This window comes from Triturus cristatus, chromosome 2_2, assembly GCF_964204655.1.
Source record: "Triturus cristatus chromosome 2_2, aTriCri1.1, whole genome shotgun sequence".
NCBI lineage: Eukaryota > Metazoa > Chordata > Amphibia > Caudata > Salamandridae > Triturus > Triturus cristatus.
Genome location: NC_140582.1, coordinates 30,583,826 through 30,599,737, shown reverse-complemented (window position 1 = coordinate 30,599,737; position 15,912 = coordinate 30,583,826).

Genomic DNA, 15,912 nt, shown 5'->3' with positions numbered 1-15,912 from the left:
GGGGTGTAACACATGTGTGTGAGGCCAGAATTATCCACATGCATACTGGCTACAAGGGAACATGTCCCCATGAACTCATGTCAACAGACTCCACACACAAGTACAGTGATCACCAAGGATGCCACGATTGTCGCAGGTGGAGACATGGCCCTGCATGCATGGCCAAAGTAGAAGGGCTCCGTCACACACACAGCTCATGTAGACACAGCTCTGCGCTAAACATTGGGAACACCCTGCAGGGAAGAAAGCTGGGTACACAGAGGAAGGAATACACCCTTGGACAAGTGCACCATGCAGTAACTGCCTACATGAACAAAGAAAGTTAGCCAACACCTTGTGATGGCACACAGATCACAGGGTCCCACCAATGAGCAGTACACTACTACATATCCCACACACCCAAACCCTTACACACCACCCAAAACCATGTAGCAGCCTCACCAACACCAATACCAGCATAGCAGTAGTGTGATAATGAAAACAAAATTAAGCTTTATTCTGCAGGAGCACAATGTCCGTGGATCGCAGGCAGTTCAATCTTCACAAAGCCCATAGGGCAGTCAATGATTCTCAGCTGGATGGGGGACACAGTGGGATGCGTGTCCCCTACCTTGCCTGCACAGTCAAATGGCATCGTCTTCCACACTGGTGAGGGCATCAGGGGGGGGGGAGCAACAGGCACCGCAGGGACATCAGGGCAAAGGGGCGGCGTTGTGGGTGCAGGGATGGAGGAGTCCACCACAGGGGGTGGGTCAGTGCCAAAGGCGGAGGCCAGGATGGCACTACACACCTTTGCAAGGTCATCCAGGGAGTCCCCTGCACCCGAAGGGACCTCAGGCCCCAAGGAGGGGGGGGGGTCAGAGGGATGGGTCGCAGCGCCACCGGGGGAGGGTGGAGACAGGGGGGGAGACTCAACCACCCTGACCGGGGACCTCCGTGACCGCTTGCGTGGTGGTGTAACTGTGGGGCTCAGGGACAGAGCGGCCATGAAGGAGTCCTTGGGGGAGATGTGGCCAGGAGAGCTGAGGGGAGGGGATTTGGAGGGAGTGGACTGGGTGGAATGCGGACTCCCACTATGGCTGCGTGTCACACGTTTGCCCCCCGACCCAGTGGGTGTGCCTACCTCACCCTGTGTGTGCGTGTCAGGAGGAGTGCGGTGGACCTTCCCTGCTGGTGTGGTGCCCGTGTCCGTTGATGTGGGTGCATGCCGACGTCTGGGTGTACGTGTGACAGGCATGGGAGTGGGAAGTGTGGATGGGGCAGGGGTAGGTGGGGGGAGGTCGCGCTGCAGGAGACCCACTGCTGCAGTCAGTGTGGAGTCGATGGACCTCAGCAAGTTGCGTTGGTCAGCCTGCGATGAATGAATGCCCTCCAAGAAAGCCTCGATGTTGGTGAGGGTTTTGCCGTGGGCATGGAGGACATTAAGGATCGCAGCCTGACCAACCTGCAGTTGCCGCTGGATGTCCACAGACTCTGCATTGGCGGCAGCAGTGGAGACAGGGGCAGGGGGCGCGGTGCCTGGCAGGAAGGAGACATGCTGTGACCGGGCACGCTGGGAAGGGACACGAGCAAGTGGGAGGCGGCTGGTGGAAACTGAGGGGGCGGTGCGAGGTGTTGTTCCGCTGTCAGCTGCTGGTGCAGCCTCCGCCCACTCGGAGACATCGTCCCCGGACCTGTCAGCTTCGTAGTCTGATGTGCCAGTCGACAGGTCCTCGGCCACACTCTCCTCCGCCTCTGTCCCACTCGATGTGCCAGCCCCGATGTCACGGCTGGCACTGGTGCTCGGTCCCTCCGCCTGGTCTGTGTCCATGTCTCCCTCTGTGTCCCCCGACGATGCTGTGGGCAGGGTGGAGAGACAGAAATTATTCAGACACCTGTACACATCTGTCACATGAGTCCAATCTACATAGGTAACATTGCATGGCCTGAAAAGGAAGATCCCTAACATCTACTGAACAGGGTACCGATGTAGGGCATGCAACACACAGTTGGTTGAGCCACCATGCCACTGAAATACCATGGAGAGCATGAGACAATAGCGAAACACAGGAAAAGGAGTCTGACATAGCACCCAGGTCCTGGGGACAATCCAGCACTGCATCTGCACCACACAGCGTTTGCGAAAATACCGATGACCAGGGACCATATCCATGAACTTGAGACACATGCTGCATAGGTAATGCTGAAAACATGCACAACATGACTCGGTCACTGCACATTGCGTGTGTGTCCAGGCACATCACACACTGCCCAGACCCAGCAAGTGGTAATCAGGATTTAACACATAGGCATTGCCCGCCCCAACAAGACCCTACACGAGGCAAATTGTGGAGACACAGGTGGCACCAACATCTCATGGTCTGGGTGATACACACAGGGGCAGGCAAAAAGCAAGATTGGACGCCAAACAGCCAAGGTGCGCCTGTACAAATAATGAGGTACCAGTGCCCATCCTCAGATGAGTATAACAAGACACACAGGCACTGGCAACTGTGAGTATGAAGAAGGACAATCAGGTCAGGCTGCACAGTGGACACCTGTACAAATTAGCACGTCTATATACATGGTGACAGGGGACAATGGCACAGAGCACAACTTACGCTGTAGACACTGACAGTGGCCACGTTCATGATGACACATACACCACTGAGGAAAAGGTGCCCCAGGGGACAGTAGTGGGCACGCAACTACATGCTACTGAATGGTAATGACAGCAACACACGTCACCATCCCTGCACTATGTGTATCGCACAGTCATGCACATCATGTCACAGGCCACTACATAGGACATGCGCGCTGTAAGGCATGACACATGAGAGACCAACTCCCATGTCTGGAGTCAGCATCAGTGCCAACTGACATGGAACCCACATGCAGTGAACTTGACAGTGCACAGGCAAGGTCCCACAACCTGTTACACACCACCCCCACACATGATGCTACAGACATTGTTCCCGTGGACAAAGCGCCAGCCTACATTACCCTGGGAAGGAGTGACTACACACAGACCAGGGAACACATTGCAAGGAGGGGAAGGGTGGCAGGGGCACAGCGCTATACTGGGCCAAACAGGATCTGCACAGCACCTTTAAACCCTGCCAGTGGATTCATGCTACTGTGCCCTTACAAATGCCGGTGACACACAACAAACACACATGTACCTACCCCCTTCCGGCTGCTGCATCGCCTGTAAGCGCCTCTCCAGGTCTGGAAAGACCACCGGCAGCACACGCCTGTGGAGGTGGCTCAGACGGCGGCGGCCGCGGTTCTTGTGGCTCTCAGGTGAGTCCCCCAGCAGGAGCCGTGCAATCCTCCGCGTCCAGCACCGGATATCCTGCCAGCGTTTCCTTACCTGGGCCAGGCGCCGCCTCTGACCATCCACACCCCTCACGGCACTGACGGCGGTCAGCCAGATCTGCTCCTTGGCAGTGGCGCCTACCTGTGAGGAGGAACAAGTGACACCACATCAATACACCAGCCACATGTCACAGAGAGACATATGGGTACAAATTAGCTGGTAACAACAAGGCATGTCATGCAGCCAACGCATTGCACCTTTGTCATAGGGACATCATCCCCTGGTGAGGGAAAAAGCAGTACGTGCCACAGTGGGTACACAGGTGGAATGATGGCAATGTCACAATCAATGATCTAGGCTCACACTGTGCATCACACCCACCCCTCCTGGCTCAGGGCACTGCTGTGAGGACTCCACACCCACCCCTCCTGTCTCAGGGCACTGCTGGGAGGACTCTGCACCCACCCCTCCTGTCTCAGGGCACTGCTGGGAGGACTCTGCACACACCCCTCCTGTCTCAGGGCACTGCTGTGAGTGATAGGCCCCCACCCCTCCTGTCTCAGGGCACTGCTGTGAGGACTCCACACCCACCCCTCCTGTCTCAGGGCACTGCTGTGAGGACTCCACACCCACCCCTCCTGTCTCAGGGTACTGCTGGGAGGACTCTGCACCCACCCCTCCTGTCTCAGGGCACTGCTGGGAGGACTCTGCACACACCCCTCCTGTCTCAGGGCACTGCTGTGAGTGATAGGCCCCCACCCCTCCTGTCTCAGGGCACTGCTGGGAGACATCAGGCACCCCCCCCCCTGGGACCCCCCCGACAGTACATGGCATGTGTGTTACACCTGGACGCAATGGCAGAAGTCACAGTCACCACATAGGGACAGTCTGTGGCAGTGGCCTATGCACTCACCTGATAACCTGGTCGCCCATACAGCATGGAGTACTGTGGGAGGATCACATCCAGCAGAGCCATGTTCTCCTCCAGGGTGAATGGCTGTGTCCTCTCCACAGCCCTTGACATGGTTCCAGGGAATCAGTAGCAGCAGCTGGGTCGACGAATGCAAAGATGTGCAGGCAAGTGCTCCCTCATGAGACCTGGCTGCCTTATATGTGCCCTTCTGCCCAGTCTCATGCACAGGAGTACAGAGAGATTGGTCACTCACATTTGCATCCTATGTTTCCACCAATCCCTTCAAACCTAGCAGTCTGTGGGTTCTCTATCGGTTTCATTCTCCTGCATGATGTCAGCCCCACAAACACATTGCAACAAAGTAGACAAATCCCAACTGACTTCTGCTGTGCACCTTCCAGAACAATTTCCAATTTTGAACTTGGTCTCCATGACAACCAGCATGCATGTAGGCCTTAATACTTGTCCCCCATGTAATTTGGAGCATCACACACAGGTACGGTGCGTGTGGGGGCCCTAGGGCACCCCAAATGCATGGCAACGGCCCGTACATGCATGCCTACGCTCTCCATCACTTTTGGTCTGCACGCGTATGCGTACTCGTAGTGGTACGGACCGAACACTCGCATCTACGCTCACTATCACTACGGGTACGCATACGCGTGCAGACCCATAGTGATAGTGAGCGTAGATGCGAGTGTACGGTCCGTACCACTACGGGTACGCATACGCGTGCAGACCCATAGTGATAGTGAGCGTAGATGCGAGTGTACGGTCCGTACCACTACGGGTACGCATACGCGTGCAGACCCATAGTGATAGTGAGCGTAGATGCGAGTGTACGGTCCGTACCACTACGGGTACGCATACGCGTGCAGACCCATAGTGATAGTGAGCGTAGATGCGAGTGTACGGTCCGTACCACTACGGGTACGCATACGCGTGCAGACCCATAGTGATAGTGAGCGTAGATGCGAGTGTACGGTCCGTACCACTACGGGTACGCATACGCGTGCAGACCCATAGTGATAGTGAGCGTAGATGCGAGTGTACGGTCCGTACCACTACGGGTACGCATACGCGTGCAGACCCATAGTGGTACGGACCGTACACTCGCATCTACGCTCACTATCACTATGGGTCTGCACGCGTATGCGTACCCGTAGTGGTACGGACCGTACACTCGCATCTACGCTCACTATCACTATGGGTCTGCACGCGTATGCGTACCCGTAGTGGTACGGACCGTACACTCGCATCTACGCTCACTATCACTATGGGTCTGCACGCGTATGCGTACCCGTAGTGGTACGGACCGTACACTCGCATCTACGCTCGCCATCACGATGGGTACACATACGGCAGCACTCCCACAGTGATTTGGGAACATGCACAGGCCCTCTCAGCAGCAGTACGGCGGATTTTACACATCACTGTGGTGATAGGCGACACACATGTCGGAATAGGGCGGACATACTTGTCCATGGATGGACATACTTGTCCAGGAATGGACACCAAGGCATCGTCTGTGCATTACCACATGTGTTGGGCACAGGTGTCACAGGCTGTGATGTGGAACATGCCTCCTGAGTGGAGAAGGCACCAGATGTATGATGAGATGTGTACATGTGTACTGTGTGAGGGTGCAATGTGTGCCAGGCATGCCCTTGACTCCTTTGACATGTGTGCATGTGGGACTGCGCACTTGGGGTGAGCGTCACTGGCATGGCATGGACACCAACACACGGAAGTGTCCCATGATGCCCGGTACAGGGGTCATGACACATGACTCATCACTACCCACAGTGCACAATGTGACTATGCCATATATGTGTCCGGGATTTACATCGGGTTGATGTTGTTGCACCCTCAAAAGCTGCAGCCGTTGCAGCAACCAACATGTGGCTGTGTGTAGATTGTCATTGCACACTGTTCCCAACACCATGCCACATGTGTTACCGGATGTGAGGTGCACATGTATGCAAGGGACACGGAGTAGCGTGACAAGGCCATGTCAGCAAACTCACAAGGAATGTGTGGGGAGTCATGACATGTGCACCTTCATGGCAAGGTGTGTGGGCTGGACTAGTGTAATGTCATGTGACCTGTGGCTCAAGTGTTCCGCTGCCAGTCTCTGCAATCAGCATCACACTTCTGCTGATGTGTGGGTGTATGTCACTCCTGTCTTGCGTCGGGCAGTGCACTTGCACTGGGACACAGCTATTCCCATGGCGTGGCATGGGGAGGTTCTCAATCACCGTGTGTAGCTGGGTCTTGGAAGGAGTGTCACCTTGCATCCATACGTGTCCTGGGCATGTAGCACATGCCTGACTCCCTATGTGGCATGTGTGTATTGGCAGATGTACATGTGCTCAGTAGACATGAGTTGTTCTCGTAGTGCACTCACTCTTCCTTGTCACTTCCAAATTACTGCAGAGCGCCTCCTGTTGCCCGAAGAATTCCAGACTTGGCCACCATGCAGGAGAATGACAGGATCCGGCTCTACCGCTTCACCCAACCGTTGATTCTGGAGCTGACGGCGAGACTGGCACCACACCTGCAACCGCAGCACAGGTATCCTACGGCACTGACACCCCAGCTGAAGGTAATGGCTGCCCTACATTTCCTTGCCACGGGTACCTTCCAATATACCATAGCTCATGTTGGTGGCATGTCCCAGAGCATGTTCAGCGGTGTGCTGCATGATTTCTTGGAGGCCATGTTGATTCACCTGGATGACTTCATCAAGTTCCCAACCCCTGAACAGATGACTGAGGTCAAGCGTGGTTTCTATGCCCTGGGAGGGATGCCCCATGTCATTGGGTCCATAGATGGGACACATGTAGGTTTGGTACCACCACACGCACGGGAGGTGGCGTACCGCAATCGGAAGCACTACCACTCCATCAATGCCCTTGTGGTGTGTCTGTCCAACATGGTGATTTCACATGTCTGTGCTCGTTTTCCAGGATCAGCACACGATGCCTACATCATGAGGCGTAGCGGGATGCCTGATATGATGATGCAGCTGCGCAACGAACGTGCATGTGTTGTTGGTGGGTACAGTCTGTCTGTCCTGTATTCTGTTTGGCCGAGCAGCACTACCGCTTCGCCAGTTCTAACGATATCCATGTGCTTTCCATTTAGGGGACGCTGGCTATCCCAACATGCCTTGGCTGCTGACACCTCTCCGCAACCCCATCACGCCGGCCCAGCTCCGCTACAACACCGCCCATGGCCGGACAAGGCGAGTGATAGAGAGGACGTTTGGCATGCTGAAGAGCCGATTCCGGTGCCTCCACAAGACCGGCGGCGCACTCCCATATGCCCCGGCGAAGGTCTGCAAGATCTTCATGGTCTGCTGCATGCTGCACAACATGGCAGTTGAAAGAGCTGTGCCCCTCATCCTGGATCAAGATGACGAGGACCATCCACCCGTGGAGGACGAAGGGCTTGGCAATGGGGCTAGTGATGTGGAGGATGTGGAGCCGCAAGAGGACATCCGGACTCGGCTCATACGCGACTTCTTTGCTTAGTGGTGAGTACCAGGGTCTGAGTGTGCACGCATTGGTCCCCGTGTGGCATGCGTTGTGATGTGTGTCTCCACCTGCATGTATGGCACGTGGGTCAGAGGTGTGTGTGGGTGTGTCACTGGAGTGATGGTGGCAGTGATGGTAGTATTTCCCCAGGCATAATTGTGACCTAGCATGTTGTCATACATACATGTGTCGAGTAAATGCACATGCAAGTGGCTGTGCTTCTTGTGGCTGACTTCTTGTGTGTCTCTCTTCCCCAGGTACCTGCGCATGCCGTTTGCTGGTTGCATTGTTGTGGCACTGCTATTCCTCATGGACATGGCATCGTGGGCTGACTCAGCGTTACAGGCACGGACACGTTTGGAAGTCTCCATGGGGTAAGGGATGCATCTGGGGTGTATTGGGTGTGGCAGTTGTTCACGATGTGTGCACACTGCCCCGGTCGGGGTTTGGGTCCTCTGCAGACATGTGGCATCCCCATGGGACACGACATGCAGCTGGGTACACCTGAATAGATGGGCTGCCTGGTTGTCAGTCATCAGTGATGGGATGGTGGATTGTGATGAAGGCATCAATGTGTGTGACACTGCCCTCGGACACATACGGTTAACATTGTCTTGACATGGCGTGGGACTTCCACATCAGCGGATGTATGGTGTATGGCAGGCTCTCCGTGAGCAGCTGTGGGTATTTAGCTATTATCCGACACTTGTGTGCCAGTTCCATGGCTATCACGCATTTGTGCTGCAGAAGGGGGGTGCCAGTGTTGGAGCCACATGTTACTCCACATGATGTGTTCATGTGTACTTCAAGTTGCCTCTGCAATCCCAAACACATGACTATTAAAGGTGTCCCTATGCCTCCAAGGTGCCTCTTCTCAGTCAATGCTGGTGTGTTGGCACGGTGCATCCTGCATGTCTGGCATGGTATTCCCTGATTGTGGCTATGTGTCAATGTGTCGAGTGGCAAGATGCAAGCTGTGTGTGTGTGCTGAGACTGTGTAATGGGCATGATGTCCATGACTGTGTGGGTATTGTGACATGTGCCATCCCCATGCATCCAACGTTGTCCATGACCCCATTCTCTGCATCCACCGGACTCAAGCTTGCAGGACATGGTTCTGCCACCTGTCTACACGTACCTGGGTGCCCCCCAGGACACGGGCCAGGATCCCTGACCTCTGCGCATGAGTGTTGCTGTACTCAATGTGTCTGTCAGCACGGTTGTTCGGCCACCCCCTCAGCTGGTTCTGACCATCACGGGTGTGTATGGTGCTCCATGTCTGTCTTGCCTAGAAAACTGTGACCCATGTGTCCTGTGCCAGACTCAGGCCCCAGGGTGTGGATGGTTGAAGTGAACAGATGACTCAGGCATGTTTAGACTGTACAAGACACATGTTAGGTAATAATGCTACCAGCAGGCATCTACTCTTAATAGTGTGATTTATTATTGGGGGGGGGAGCCAAGTGAGGGCCTTTCCGGGATTAGGGAATCCAAAGTTCAGTAGGGGAGTTGGTGTCCTTGCCATTGGAAATCCTCAGAGTCCATGCCACAGTCTTTGTCAACATTGGTCAGCCAGTGACCAGCAGGGCCATGTGGCAGAGAATGTCTCTTGATGCTGTGATGCTGTTGCTCCAGTGGGCCAGGTGCCAGGCCAGGTGTCCTGGGAGATGGTGATGTAGCAGCCACCCTCACGGTCCTTTCCGTGGACGACCCGGCTTCCTGCGGGGAACCTCAGCAGCAGGCCGTGACGACGTCTGGGATGCTCCGTCGGATGTTTCCTCCTCCTCCTCATGATCCCTCCCTGTGGGTGGTGATGTTCTCCGCCTTCTGGCACAGGGAGGGTCGGCCATGGTGTCGGCCATCCGACGGAGTTCAGCGTGAATCCCCTGGGACGCCGTCACTTGCTGAGCCTGTCTGTCCTCCATCCTCCGTTGGTGTAGCTGTAGACAGGCTATTAGCTCCGCATGTTGCTGGGCCTGCTGGACCTTGATCCCCTCGAGGACGGACACAACCTGGGCCATGCCCGTGGTGTCCTGCCGGTATGAGTCCAGGATGTTACGGACATGGGAAAATACCGGATCCCCAGCCAACTGGTCAGGCTCGCGCCTCCGCCGCTCTCCACTCCCACCACCCCTGCCCACTTGCGTCTGGCCTGCACTTGTGGGCACATGGGGTCTCCGGGACCCCTGAGGGGTGGCATTGGCGTTGTCGCCTGCCTCCTCCTGGGTGCCCGGGACACCGTGTCCCTCCTGGCGAGCCTGGCTGCATTGTGGTGTTGGGGCAGGGATCCTGGGTGTCTCCTGGGATGTGGCAGGAGTGGGGGTGGTGGTTGGCACGGTTGTACCTGACGCAGGTGCTGCAGGTGGTTGGACACCAGAGGGGCCAGGTCGGTCGGGGTCGTCCGCAGAGTGGTGAGAGTGGTCGCTGCCGGTGGGATCGGTCTCCTGCAGATCCGGGTCCTGTGAGTGTTCCCCCCCAGTGTTGGGGGGTGCAGCACGACGTTGACCTGTGTGTGAGAGAGACAATGTTAATTTTGATCCATGCAACATCCATGTTTCATCCGTTACAAAGTTGGCACATTTCCTCTTGGAATTAGGATCTGTCTTGCATTCCACTCACAGTGCACTTGTGCATGTGTGTGTCCCTTGGGCACCAATTTGGCCCCTTTAACTATGTGTGGCACAGTCTTACTTGCTGCGTCAAGTGTGACTGCAGTCAGCAGTGGAGTGTGCATGTGTGCCGAGCTATGCGTTTGCGCCTTCCTTGTAGCACTGTACATGTGCACATGGAGTGGATCCACACACTCATATGATGCAGGTGGCTGTCCTTGTGCTCGTGTACAGGTTGTAACATGGCCCTGCGTTTTGCCATGATGAAGAGGGGGGGTTCTGGCACTGGGCACCCTTGTCTACATGCACGCAGTCCACCTGCTGACGAGCAGACATTCCCACACACCAAAGGACTGATTTGCTCTCCCTGTGTCTCCCTCCTTCTCTGTCCCCCTCTCCCTCCCTCTCTGTCCCCCTCTCCCTCCCTCCGTGTGTCAGCCTCCTCCCTCTGTCCGTCTCCCTCCCTCTCTGTCCCCCTCTCCCTCCCTCTCTGTCCCCCTCTCCCTCCCTCTCTGTCCCCCTCTCCCTCCCTCTGTGTCCCCCTCTCCCTCCCTCCGTGTGTCAGCCTCCTCCCTCTGTCCGTCTCCCTCCCTCTCAGTCCCCCTCTCCCTCCCTCTCTGTCCCCCTCTCCCTCCCCCTGTGTCCCCCTCTCCCTCCCTCCGTGTGTCAGCCTCCTCCCTCTGTCCCCCTCTCCCTCCCTCTCAGTCCCCCTCTCCCACCCTCTGTGTCCCCCTCTCCCTCCCTCCGTGTGTCAGCCTCCTCCCTCTGTCCGTCTCCCTCCCTCTCAGTCCCCCTCTCCCTCCCTCTCTGTCCCCCTCTCCCTCCCTCTGTGTCCCCCTCTCCCTCCCTCCGTGTGTCACCCTCTGTCACCTTGGCCCAGCTTCCTGGGCACACACTGTTAGCAGATCTTTGAGTGGCCCTTGGCCTGTTGATGTGAGTTTGTTTCTGATCTCCAGGCACCCATTTTGTCTGCTGTGTGTCTGTGCGCTGCTGCTGTGGTGGTGTGTGCTGCCACTCTTTCACACTGTTGGCTGTTCATTAGCTGCTGGCATGTGCAAAACAGTGCCTTCACCCCCATGTGTTGATGCAAGGCGTCCGCCATTTGCTGGCAAGTCATTCCTGTGTTGGGACACAGTGTTTGTCTGGCTGTGACCTAGGCCATATGGGCAGAGGGCATTGTTGTCTGCTTTGGAGTCGCACTATGTGATTCTTGGTGCCCAGCCTCCCGCCATCCGGGGTACCGTGTCATGTGTTGTTGTCTTCTGTGGCCTGTGACTTGACATTGTCCAGCTGGGTGCATGGGGCATGGTGGCAGCAGTGGCATGTGCCTGCTCATGGAGTGTGGTTGAGTAATGCGATGGCTTGTGGTGGTTGCGTGCCTGTTATTGATTTTGGTTGTGGTTGCAGTTCCCCCCATGTGAGGTGCGTTGTTTGTGTACTCACCCGGGTCTCGGAGTCCTTCTACTCCTTCAACTGCCTCCACCGGCAGTATGGCCATCACCCTCTCCTCCCAGGGATGGTACTGTACGGCTCTGCGGGAGGGCCCTCCTCCGGTGGCGTTGGCCTGGTCGTGTTCCTCCTGCCTCTTGGCTCTGACCCTCCTCCGCAGATCGTACCACCTGTTCTGGCAATCCTGCTTGGTCCTCCTGGTGTCCGCAACAGCATTCACAGCATCGACGATGGTCTGCCACATGGCTGTTTTGGCTGCCTGGCTGGTGCTTCTGACCAATGTTCCAAAGATCTGTGGCTCGACTCTGAGGATTTGATCAACAAGGACCTCCAACTCTCGGTGACTGAACTTTGGATTCTTGGTAGTGGGCATGGTGAGGGGTGTGGGTGGGGATGGTGTGGGTGTGGGGGGGGTGTGGATGTTGGGGGGGGGTGTGGATGGTTGTGTGTGTGTGTGTGTGAATGTGATGAGAGGGTGTTTGTGAGGGTGGTCGTTTGAAGGTGTGCAAGTGTAAGGTGTGGTGTAGCTTGTAGTCTGGTTCTGTGGTGTCTGGCAGCAGTGAGTCTGTTGGAAAGGCTCATGGTTTGTGTGTGTGGGCCCTTTTTATTGGTCCATGGGTGGGTGTGGCAGTTTTTGAATTTTGGGTGGGTGTGTTATAAGGAGTGGTGGTGTATTGGGCCTCTGTTTGTTTTTGGCAGTTGCAGGTCAGTGATTGTGTTATTTAAGTGGTTGTTGGCCATGTTTAGTGGCTGTGTGCCTTTCGACTGGTGTATTCTTGTGTTGTTTTATTTTGTCCTGGTTGTGTACGTGCGTTTTGAGCGTGTGTACGGTGTGTACATGGGCCATTTGGTTGTACGATTTTGTCCTTGTGTGTGGCTTTGTAAGACTCGTACATGCGGTTGTGATGTTGGGGCATGGGGTGCGCTCCGTACTTAGGAGGTTGTGTTGGGGGTGCGCCAGGAACGTACTGGGGTGGGGGTACGACTGGAACGTACTTGGGTGTAGGTACACGGGGGGTACGACACGTACAGGGGTGGGGGGTGTACATTGACGGTGGTACGACACGTACTGGGGTGGGGGTACGACTGGAACGTACTGGGGTGTAGGTACACGGGGGGTACGACACGTGCAGGGGTGGGGGGTGTACATTGACGGTGGTACGATACGTACTGGGGTGGGGGTACGACTGGAACGTACTGGGGTGTAGGTACACGGGGGGTACGACACGTCCTGTAGTGGGGGTACGACTCGAACGTACTTGGGTGTAGGTACACGGGGGGTACGACACGTCCAGGGGTGGGGGTACGACTGGAACGTACTTGGGTGTAGGTACACGGGGGGGTACGACACGTCCTGGGGTGGGGGTACGACTCGAACGTACTCGGGTGTAGGTACACGGGGGGTACGACACGTACTGGGGTGGGGGGGTGTACATTGACGGTGGTACGACACGTACTGGGGTGGGGGTACGACTGGAACGTACTGGGGTGTAGGTACACGGGGGGTACGACACGTACTGGGGTGGGGGTACGACTGGAACGTACTGGGGTGTAGGTACACGGGGGGTACGACACGTACTGGGGTGGGGGTACGACTGGAACGTACTGGGGTGTAGGTACACGGGGGGTATGACACGTCCTGGGGTGGGGGTACGACTCGAACGTACTTGGGTGTAGGTACACGGGGGGTACGACACGTCCAGGGGTGGGGGTACGACTGGAACGTACTTGGGTGTAGGTACACGGGGGGGTACGACACGTCCTGGGGTGGGGGTACGACTCGAACGTACTTGGGTGTAGGTACACGGGGGGGTACGACACGTACTGGGGTGGGGGGGTGTACATTGACGGTGGTACGACACGTACTGGGGTGGGGGTACGACTGGAACGTACTGGGGTGTAGGTACACGGGGGGTACGACACGTACTGGGGTGGGGGTACGACTGGAACGTACTGGGGTGTAGGTACACGGGGGGTATGACACGTACTGGGGTGGGGGTACGACTGGAACGTACTGGGGTGTAGGTACACGGGGGGTACGACACGTACTGGGGTGGGGGTACGACTGGAACGTACTGGGGTGTAGGTACACGGGGGGTACGACACGTCCTGGGGTGGGGGTACGACTCGAACGTACTTGGGTGTAGGTACACGGGGGGTACGACACGTCCAGGGGTGGGGGTACGACTGGAACGTACTTGGGTGTAGGTACACGGGGGGGTACGACACGTCCTGGGGTGGGGGTACGACTCGAACGTACTTGGGTGTAGGTACACGGGGGGTACGACACGTACTGGGGTGGGGGGTGTACATTGACGGTGGCACGACACGTCCTGGGGTGGGGGTACGACTGGAACGTACTTGGGTGTAGGTACACGGGGGGTACGACACGTCCAGGGGTGGGGGTACGACTGGAACGTACTTGGGTGTAGGTACACGGGGGGTACGACACGTCCAGGGGTGGGGGTACGACTGGAACGTACTGGGGTGGGGGTACACGGGGGGTACGACACGTACTGGGGTGGGGGGGTGTACATTGACGGTGGTACGACACGTACTGGGGTGGGGGTACGACTGGAACGTACTGGGGTGTAGGTACACGGGGGGTACGACACGTACTGGGGTGGGGGTACGACTGGAACGTACTGGGGTGTAGGTACACGGGGGGTACGACACGTCCTGGGGTGGGGGTACGACTCGAACGTACTTGGGTGTAGGTACACGGGGGGTACGACACGTCCAGGGGTGGGGGTACGACTGGAACGTACTTGGGTGTAGGTACACGGGGGGTACGACACGTCCTGGGGTGGGGGTACGACTCGAACGTACTTGGGTGTAGGTACACGGGGGGTACGACACGTACTGGGGTGGGGGGTGTACATTGACGGTGGTACGACACGTCCTGGGGTGGGGGTACGACTGGAACGTACTTGGGTGTAGGTACACGGGGGGGTACGACACGTCCTGGGGTGGGGGTACGACTCGAACGTACTGGGGTGGGGGTACACGGGGGTACGACACGTACAGGGGTGGGGGGGTGTACATTGACGGTGGTACGACACGTACTGGGGTGGGGGTACGACTGGAACGTACTGGGGTGTAGGTACACGGGGGGTACGACACGTACAGGGGTGGGGGGTGTACATTGACGGTGGTACGACACGTCCTGGGGTGGGGGTACGACTGGAACGTACTTGGGTGTAGGTACACGGGGGGTACGACACGTCCAGGGGTGGGGGTACGACTGGAACGTACTTGGGTGTAGGTACACGGGGGGTACGACACGTCCAGGGGTGGGGGTACGACTGGAACGTACTGGGGTGGGGGTACACGGGGGGTACGACACGTACTGGGGTGGGGGGGTGTACATTGACGGTGGTACGACACGTACTGGGGTGGGGGTACGACTGGAACGTACTGGGGTGTAGGTACACGGGGGGTACGACACGTACTGGGGTGGGGGTACGACTGGAACGTACTGGGGTGTAGGTACACGGGGGTATGACACGTACTGGGGTGGGGGTACGACTGGAACGTACTGGGGTGTAGGTACACGGGGGGTACGACACGTACTGGGGTGGGGGTACGACTGGAACGTACTGGGGTGTAGGTACACGGGGGGTACGACACGTCCTGGGGTGGGGGTACGACTCGAACGTACTTGGGTGTAGGTACACGGGGGGTACGACACGTCCAGGGGTGGGGGTACGACTGGAACGTACTTGGGTGTAGGTACACGGGGGGGTACGACACGTCCTGGGGTGGGGGTACGACTCGAACGTACTTGGGTGTAGGTACACGGGGGGTACGACACGTACTGGGGTGGGGGGTGTACATTGACGGTGGTACGACACGTCCTGGGGTGGGGGTACGACTGGAACGTACTTGGGTGTAGGTACACGGGGGGGTACGACACGTCCTGGGGTGGGGGTACGACTCGAACGTACTGGGGTGGGGGTACACGGGGGTACGACACGTACAGGGGTGGGGGGGTGTACATTGACGGTGGTACGACACGTACTGGGGTGGGGGTACGACTGGAACGTACTGGGGTGTAGGTACACGGGGGGTACGACACGTACAGGGGTGGGGGGTGTACATTGA